The following is a 9,431-nucleotide window of genomic DNA, read 5'->3' as shown; positions in this document are numbered from 1 at the left end:
TTTTTTAATGCCAACTTTTTTTTCAAACATATTATAAATCTTCAACTCGAGTAAAGATGTCGTTTTGCCTACCTACCTTACCGGTTTTACAAGTTAATCCTTTCCAATTGTATATAATATCTACCCAGCCAACACGGATAGCTGGGTCCCATATGGGGTCTTGATGGGCCAATACATGGGAGCCATGTAGAATAACTATGTGGGGCCCATGTTAAATTGGTCGCGGGCTCCAACTGGGTCCCATGTGGGCTAACCACGGTTCGGCGAAAATTGTTTATCCTACTCTTTCATTTGATTTTTCTTTAAAAGATACTTCAGCGATACTTTATTTACGCTTTTCTGTTGCTTAGGTTACTTCATTATAACTCAACATGACTTAGCATGTTGACGCGTAGACTAAGTAGTTAAATTTTAAGTCAATAAATGACGTTAGTCAAGCAAATTGCGCATAAATCTAGATTTTAAAACAAATTCGAGCCACTTTGGGTGAGACAGTTTGTTTGGTTTGGGAAAAAAAGCAAAGTTTTTGCATATCATCGGGAAACACAAAAAATATACATGGATGTTGTTAGTGATTGTATTGAGAATAAAAAGAATTATTCAGCAATTGCCCGAAGCCCTCACTCGGTTGGCACGGTTGCCATCGCGGTCTCGACTTCCCAAAAGCCACTTTCCTAAGACAAAAACATACAAAATTGTTACTTTTCGTTGCCTTTAAACAGTTATATTAATTAATTCACTTTAAGTGATGACAAAATGATAATCCCCTGTTACTCTAGATTTAAATTTCGTGGATTAACCTTTCCATACCAGGACTGAAGATAACTTTTAAAACAGGAAAATTTTCAGCTTATTACAGATGGATACAAAGAAAATTTACAATACAATTCTGCAAATTTGTTGGTATAATTTTTAAGGGGAAGAGTTCTTTTATGAAAGCACTCTTTTTTAATTCACACCCTAATAAAAGTAGGATTTTCATAACAAAGAGATTAAATATACAAGAAACTTATCACTAATTACCTACTGCCTTCTCAAATCTTTTTTATTGACCTCAGCTGTTTTTTGGTTTCCTTTAATTGCCTCTGAAATACAAAATGTAATAAAACTATTAACAACATTAATGGTGCATGTAAGTGATTTAGCATCCTTAAAAGTGTTTGTTTTTTTAACTCTGGAAAGTAAGGAAAAAAATGAGGAACTCACATAGAAAGATACCATGGTTATTGCTCTAAAACTATTTAATTTATAATATTGATTGAAAATTCAAAATGAGAGAATCATTGAAGCGTTAGTTAGATAAGATTCCACTTACTGTACACAGTATCAAAAAGTCGGGTGGACCCAAACCGTCTCTTGCCACCACGACCAAAAACGTTAAATTTCATGGCTAAGTTGTTGCTCATCACAAAAGCCATCATCTCCTTTGTTGCTTCTTCAAGAGTATTGCCCCCAATAAAATTCACCTAAAAATAAATTTAAAGTTTTCTATGAAAGTAGAATCATAGTCCTGCTATCATTTTTTTAAAATTAATTAAATCAAGTTCTCAGACAGAACACTTTGATTTATATTTCTCACCGTATATACGATATCATCATATACATCTTATCATTTATACTTGCTCTCAGAGGTTTACATGAGCACACAGTATACATGATGGGACAACATGTGATTTCTAAGGGGCTTTGTAGCATGTACAATAAACATAAACTAAAAATGGGTAAGAGATCTGTTTTATTTCAGGAAATTCACAAATGGTGGGTGGATAACTTATTTAGACAGAATCCATAGATTATGTTTAATAATACTTACCACACTGTTCAAGAAATTGATGTCATCAAGTTTTCCTTCCATTAATGTAAAATCTTCTTTTAACAAAGGAAAAATGGCTCATTCTGGAAGTATTGCAACATTTTGAACTGGTTGTTGACTTCTAATCATGGTCATTTGTACACGCTGAGTTTCTTTAACTTCTTCTAGCTGTCTTAAGACTCTCCCAAAAAGGTTTTCAATTCTATTGAGCTGACCTGAAAAATATTTCTTTAAAATAAATAAAAAGTTAAAATCTTTTTTAACAATAAATAGTATTCTATAATGTATTACAGATTACGAGGTAAAACACACCTCATTTAAAAAAACATAATTTCGATATGCATAACAAAAGACCATTTGCCAATCATTCAGTTCAGCATTATAATGCCATCAAACATAATTCAATACATAAAATTGTTTTGTAAAGGAATAAAATCTGCCACAATATCAAGACCAATAACTACCAGTTTAATCATTGAGTAAATTTGAAGGTCTTGTAGTGTACAGTGTTTCAGAAGGACGATGAAGGTTGAAATTGGAAGGTGACTGAGAACTAATTAGTGAATGTGATGAAACCAGAGAGGATGATGTTGACTGGGGATAACAAGGGATGAAGGACTTTGGAGGTGGTGGAACCACAATGTCATCATATTCAGACTCAGAGTCTGAAGGCAATACTCTTTTGTTTAACTTTGGCCTGAAAAAGGATCAGAAAAAGACATATACTTAAAGAATTGCTGTTACCTCAAACATGTCATGTAAGCATATCATCAACAAAAGCCCGTAAATAATCATTTCCAGAATTAGGCTTAGATTTTCCAGAGAATATGCTTAATGTAAATACACCTAGCCTGGGTATTTTTTTAAACATTCCTAAGATTGGCCAGAGCTATAAGTTTTAACTTCTAGATAAAGGTACACCATCAATATTTATACGAAGTGCAAGTATACCTAGTATGTCATCTAAAGATATTTTTGATGCATTAAGAACTGAAATTAAAGAATGAGATATTCCAAAATGATAGTATTGACCACCTCCAACAGACTTTATATCAGTTACTTTTGGGGTAGATAATAATAATCTTGCATCAGATCGGATATCTAAAAGAAGAGGCTTTAAAATAACCAGAAGTGCATTCGTGGCTGCATGTGAAATATTGTAATGAGTTGCCCATTCTGCTAACCGCTCTCGAACATTACAATCTGATTCTTGCTCAACTTCATCTGATAAATCATTATCATCGAAGTATACATCAAAGTGTTCTACACAAAGATCAATATCTTCAACTTCCATCAAACTTCCTACCAAATAATCTTCATCAGCAACATTTCCCTCCAAATCAATTCCATTCTGATATTCAAAACCATCAACAGTTTTTATCTCTAAAGTTAAATCCTCCTCAGCTAGAGCAACATCAAAAGATTTCTCAGCTGCAATGCGAAAATGCTCATCTACCCTAGAACGGATGTGACGTCGTCGACTTCGCTCGCTATATACTTTATTAGACATCTCTACAGTAATGTATTTCGAATCAAATACAAGAAATTAAGACAAATTTAGGAAAAAATTCACTATAGAAGTTACTTGCCTCATTTTGGCGCGACAAAAAATATTTCATGGCCGATTATACTATAGATAGGCCGGCCGCTTCGCAGTGACCGGTTTGATGGGCATCCCACATAAGACCCATGTCGAATCCTATATTGCTAACCCTGGCCCAGATCAGCCCACGTAGCCCAGGTAAAAATTAGATGGGGCCCATGTTGGTTTATTGGCTGGGTAGATTTCAAACTTCACAAAAATTCTCTAAAGAAAAACACACGTCCCGGGAATTATGAGAAACTGTGATGGAAGACTCCAAAAAAATCCTTCGGAGGGAATGATCCTCACACATTACTGTTCTAAAAAATGCAAAAAATGAAATCTTTTGTGACCGTCCGAGAAAAAAAAAATCAGTTCGAATTTTTTCATTTATTCCTTAAAATCATGAAATGACAACTCTGAATCTTTTTGCATTTTTACAGCATATTTAAACAAATTCTACCTAAGCACTCTTTAGATATGGATACTGAGATGAATGTGTACACAATAGTCTTTAAAAAGGATTCCTAAATCAAGCCAAACAGATTATAAACTCTTGATGACTTTTGACACTCTTGTTGTTGAATTCAACCATGCATGTTTTGATCCACTTTGCATAGTCTGGATGGTTGTTGGGCCTTTTGTATCTTTCCCAATGATATTTGAAGCTTTGATGCAGTGCCTCAATGGTTTGCTCACTGTATTTGCCAAGTGATTCTTTTTTCAACAGAATAAAGTCTTCCACATGTAAGAACACTGCGTGAACTTTTCGGGTAACACTGACCCGTTGGAAAGAAAGGTATGATGCTCTGAAGGCCTGAATCTTTAAAGCGAAGTGAGGATCAAGGGTGCTGCCAAAGCAGGAGGACACTACAGCATCAAACTTTTAAAGAGTGTCGATAATGCCAAAAATATTGAAGGCACAATCCTGTATAAAGAAATGCTCAAATTTAAGAAAGAAAAACAGAAACAAAACAATATACCATGTACTTCTGAAGAGATTAGCATAAGTTAAGTTGTAAAACTTAAAAATTACCTGCTCAGCCAGTTGCCTCAGCACATCAACATTCCTCAGGAGCTAACGACATTCACTGCCAGCAAACTGGCCACCATGGAAAGGCTGGCTTCTGATGTGCAGTGATCTTTGCCAATCATCAGCCTTTAGCCAAGCCACTTTCAAGACCTTGAAGAGGTGATTGACCACACCAAGGAGGAGGTGGAGCTCCATGGGTGCTATGAAGGTGAGGACCAAAGAGTTGTCTGGTTTGTTGAAGAGTGGCAAGTGAATGACATTCTTGAACAGTCGTGCTTGTTTTGGATCTTGCCCATGTGCCTGAAACACAAGAACAATTTTTTTTTTCCAATTTTTCTACTAAATTGACATTAATGAGAGAATAAAGGTTAGATCTGGTATTAAGAAACAGTTATTGTTGTTTGAATTGGTAACTAAAATAGTAAAAAATTAAGACTGTTATAAATTTTCCACGTAAAGAAGGAATGTAATTTTTACCTGAAAGGCATCAAAGCACTGTCGCAGTGACCAAAACGTCCGAAAATCCCCTTTTTGAGAGAGTTTTTATGCTTCAACATCACACCAAGTTCAGGGATGTGAGTAGGAATGAGACTGAATCCACATGCAAGGTTGGCCAGTTTAAGTCGCAGGAGAGAAGAAAGTCAACTCCATCAGGATAAATTAAGTCATGGATCTTCTGAATGTTGGTGTAGTTTTCAGGAACATCTTCAGCAATGGCAACAAGAAGCTGGCGCTTGACGCTTGTGTCTTTTTCCACTTGTGAAGCCAGAGTCTTTTTTCGAGGGGGAGATTGTAAGTCTTCAGGTTGTTCAGCTTCTTGATCTCCGAGGCTGATCTTGAGAAAGCCTCCTCCACCATCAATGCCAAGCTTCACGAAATGTTCAGAGTAAATTTTCCTTTGGAGCAGCAGCTGATCAAGAAGGTCAGCTAGTTTGATGCAGTGAACAACAATTTGACTTCTTTTTTCTGTTTTTTCAGTGGTGATCTCAATTGTAGATTGGATAAAGTATTCTGCTAAGCTCTTGCCAAGCTCAGCAAACTTTGCGTGAATGTTTGGCTCCAAGACTCGAGCCTGGGAGAAGTGGCTAAGTGTGGACACTAGCTTCTTTACAGATTAATTTGACAGCCCGGTGTTGGCTTGAAGTTGCACTAAGTCTCGAGCGCTCAAAGTATCAGCTTCAGCGAAGAGCTTTTTGGCACTGGATGGACCTAGGATCACTGAGAAATTCTCATTACTAATTTACAAAAATCTCTTAAGTATTTAAACCACAAAAATAATGTAGCAGTACCTATTAAGAACAATTAGTTTTACCTTTCTTCACTTGCAAAGGGCGCCCACCATGTGGAGAGGCTTCCTTGGCAGCAACTACAGATGCTGCAATTCTCTCCAAACTTAGGGTTTTTAAGTGCAAGTGCTGTCATATTTTCACTAAAGGAGGCATCGCTGCAGTTGTGTGACACACCTCTTTCAATGATTGAAAGACAGTCTGAGCACCTCCGCCGTGTTGCTTGAGGCTGTGCTGAATTTGAAGACGGTGGGTTGTCCAGAGGATACTTTTTAAGGAACTTTGTCCGCCCTATCTTACAGATAAGACAGTAACATGCTTGCTCTCTTTTAACTGGTCTCATCCTGATAGAGGAGAAGTCAAAGACATGAGAAATGGTGACAGACTCTCCCCTTGCGTTTTTCCCAAATGCAAGCCTACATGTGTCACAAATGCCTCTGGGCACTCTTGAGTCACTGAAGTCTATAGGAGTTGGAAGGGTTTCTAGCACAACTTGTATCAAGTGGCCTATCACCTCTCTGACACACTTTCTCATGCAGAGAAAACAAACTGTTTTCCTGCATTCATCATGGGACTTGACTGACTTAGGCATGATCGCAAAGCAGACCTAAAGAAAATCACTACTTTTATGCATATGACTAGGGCTGTCATTGGTGACTAGCGAAAGCTGACATTGAAAATGTTTTTAAAGATTAAAAATAAAATGAGTTATTGGTTAAGAAACACCTTGTCATCATTACATTTTTATGGAAAATTTACCTTTAAAATGGGATCCGAAGCAGATAAATTCTCATGCACAGATATGTAGGTATTGCACACTTTATTTTGTCAGTGCTATTTCCCGGAATTCAGAAAAAAAATTTTGATTAAAAATATAGCGCAAAGCAAATATTTAAAGATTGATCCTTTAGACATATTGGGAAGAACTAACAAATCATGTCTAATTAAAAAGTACACATCAGGAAATGGAATCATTTACGGCTTGTTAGAATAGGTATAAAACTTTAAAAAGGATTTATAATAATATATTTATATTTTAATTATTTTTTCTTAGTAAAGATGTTTTTGGTCAAACTCAGTATCCATATCTAAAGAGTGCTTGAGTAGAATTTGCTTAGATGTGCTGTAAAAATGCAAAAAGAGTCAAAGGTGTCAATTCATGATTTTAAGGAATAAATGAAAAAATTCAAGCTTTTTTTTTTTTCTCGGACGGTAACAAAGGATTTCAATTTTTGCATTTTTGAGAACAGTAATGTGTGAGGATCATTCCCTCCGAAGAATTTTTTCGGAATCTTCCGTGACAGTTTCTTATGGTTCCCGGGACGTGTGAAAAGTGAAGCAACACTGTTCTCCAAATTGACCCCCAGGTTGAAACTCTCCCCAATCCTGATTTTTTTACATTTAATCAATCATATGCATTAGTGAACACAATATATGTTGTCAGAAAAATCTGAACTAAGTGCCTAATATCTATATTTTTCAAATTTACAACGCATAATTTTTGGCTTTTTTTCTTCCAAAGTTTTAATAAAGCAAGCCATTAAGGTAATCAAAGTAAACCCATTTACGACTGCTTTTCAGACAAAAAATATCATTTTCAAATATGGCAGCAAACTTTAAATTATCAACTTCTGCAGTTTGCCTAATAAATAAAGGTATCAGATCAAAATCTCTAACCCCCATATTACCTTCAGTATGTGGGAAAATTCAAGAACATATTTTTGGCCAAAGTTTGATTTTGATCTTGAAGTTTGTCCTTCACTAGTGTGTTCCCACTGCAGAAGAAACTTGTTTTGTCTCAACAAAGGTGAAACTCCATGTCTTTCTAGTTGGTTAGAGATTATATCAAAGATACTGTTATATATATATATATATATATATATATATATATATATATATATATATATATATATATATATATATATATATATATATATATATATATATATATATATATATATATAGACATAATGATATTGTATAATATAATTCAGGTAGAATAATGTATTTGATAGAAAGTAATGTATTCCAGGTAAATAGGAGTATTAGACAAACTTCTTCACTGCTATGTATCCAGAAAAATGTTGAGCCAGAGTCAAAAAGGTTAAATGTTGCTGAAAAGATCTGTTTAATTCTTAAAAATCTAAATCTTTAAAAATCTATTTAATTCTTAGAATGGATTGTTAATATTTATGATTTTATAATTTAGAAATAAGATTAAAATAAGATTATTTAAAGCATTTTTTCTCTTTATCTTGTTTTACAGTTTGATTCAATAAATTTTTTATTGTTTTTACTGATTTCAAAAGTTGTTATAAAATTCTTTCTATTAATTTTAGTTCCTCATGATTGTTGCAAAATTAAAGCTGTAAGCAATATCATAGATATTAGTGAATTACTTGGAGATAAACATACAGAACAAGTAGCATCTGGTTTGTTAAAGCATAAAATGGAATGTGAAAGCCTTGTAAGTGGAGAGTAGTTAAAGATGTCTATATCTTCTCTCTGTTATAGTTGGAGTGAATGAAATTAAGTCGAAAAGAAAGAAAATCATATCTCATTCCAAGCTATTATGAAGCTATCAAATGTATTAGAAATTTCTAAAAACAAAACCAAAAAATTATGTTCTTCTTTACGCAGGAATCTACCAAGTCAATCACTTTAACAATAATGTTAAAGTGACTGACTTTCTGGAAACTCTGAATGTCTTTAGAGGGTGTTCAAAACTTCTTAAAAGTTATAGTTAATGTTTTCGAAATTTATTGGCACCACTTCAACTTGAAGAAGTGAATTACAAGTATGGCATTTGATCTAAAGTGTGCAAACAGTTTTTTCGGACATTCAAATCACTCTCACAATAATGCCTGTCTGTATTGTGAAGGAGAATACTCCCTTGAAGCAGGGAAACTAACAACGTTGGGCTCCATAGACTTATGTTATGATCAATATGTATATGGTGGGAAAAAAATATTAAAAATGCAGGAATACAAAAATTTAATAAATCCTCGTTTAATTTACTTAAAAGAAGATCAAGAAACTTTTCTTTAACACATTGTTTCCCCACCTGAGCTTCACATGATGGGAGTTGTGGATAAACTCTGTGTTTTGCTTTTATATGTTTGGCCAGCTTTTCAAAGCTGGTTGAAAACACATTACATATTAATGAGAGGGTATCATGGTGTAGGTTTAGATGGAAACAATTATAAATGATTTATGTCCCTGTTAGATATTTTGGAGAGGGATGTTACCTTAACAATCAATATTTTACCAATAATTAATTGTTTGCGTAAGTTTTCATTAGTGAAATCAGTTGTATTTGGTTTGGAAATGGGTACTGATATTTCTGTTAAAATTTAAGATTTCAAAAGTTCATTTTCTGGTCTTCAACTATATACAAAAGATGCATTTGGCAATGACTTGACAGTTTTATGGAAAATACGTCTTTTAGTGTGTCACATTCTCCATTTTGTATATCACAATAACATTAGCTTAGGTAACAGAACTATGTGGTGAATCTGTTCATCACAAGTTTAAAAAATCTTGGATGAACTCTAAAAGAAACATAGGACACAAAAGTTATGGAGAAAAGCTAAAATCTGCTGCAGTTAATTGTAATTTAAACACAAATTAACGTTAATATGATTTGTGATACAAATGTATTTATATTTTATTTTTTTTGTAAATGAAACAAATAGATGTAAATGGGTTAATTTGATT

The 9,431-nt window shown here is 34.1% G+C and overlaps 1 pseudogene across 1 annotated transcript; it reads right to left on the bottom strand.

Annotated features, from left to right (window-relative positions):
* Nucleotides 1–600: 600 nt before the first annotated feature.
* LOC149882437 (uncharacterized) lies at nt 601–2,994 on the bottom strand (annotated as a pseudogene). Its single transcript, XR_016444775.1, has 5 exons — nt 2,765–2,994; nt 1,814–2,028; nt 1,316–1,466; nt 1,024–1,085; nt 601–674 (listed from the first exon to the last, which is right to left on the bottom strand). The product of XR_016444775.1 is annotated as an uncharacterized LOC149882437 (transcript).
* Nucleotides 2,995–9,431: the final 6,437 nt, after the last annotated feature.

The sequence above is a fragment of the Hydra viridissima genome, unplaced genomic scaffold, assembly GCF_058129835.1.
Source record: "Hydra viridissima isolate aposymbiotic clone 2 unplaced genomic scaffold, HvirCarnegie_v1 scaffold_11, whole genome shotgun sequence".
NCBI classification, from domain to species: domain Eukaryota; kingdom Metazoa; phylum Cnidaria; class Hydrozoa; order Anthoathecata; family Hydridae; genus Hydra; species Hydra viridissima.
Note: the sequence above shows the minus strand (reverse complement) of the source record. Positions and strands in the feature narration are given on the sequence as shown.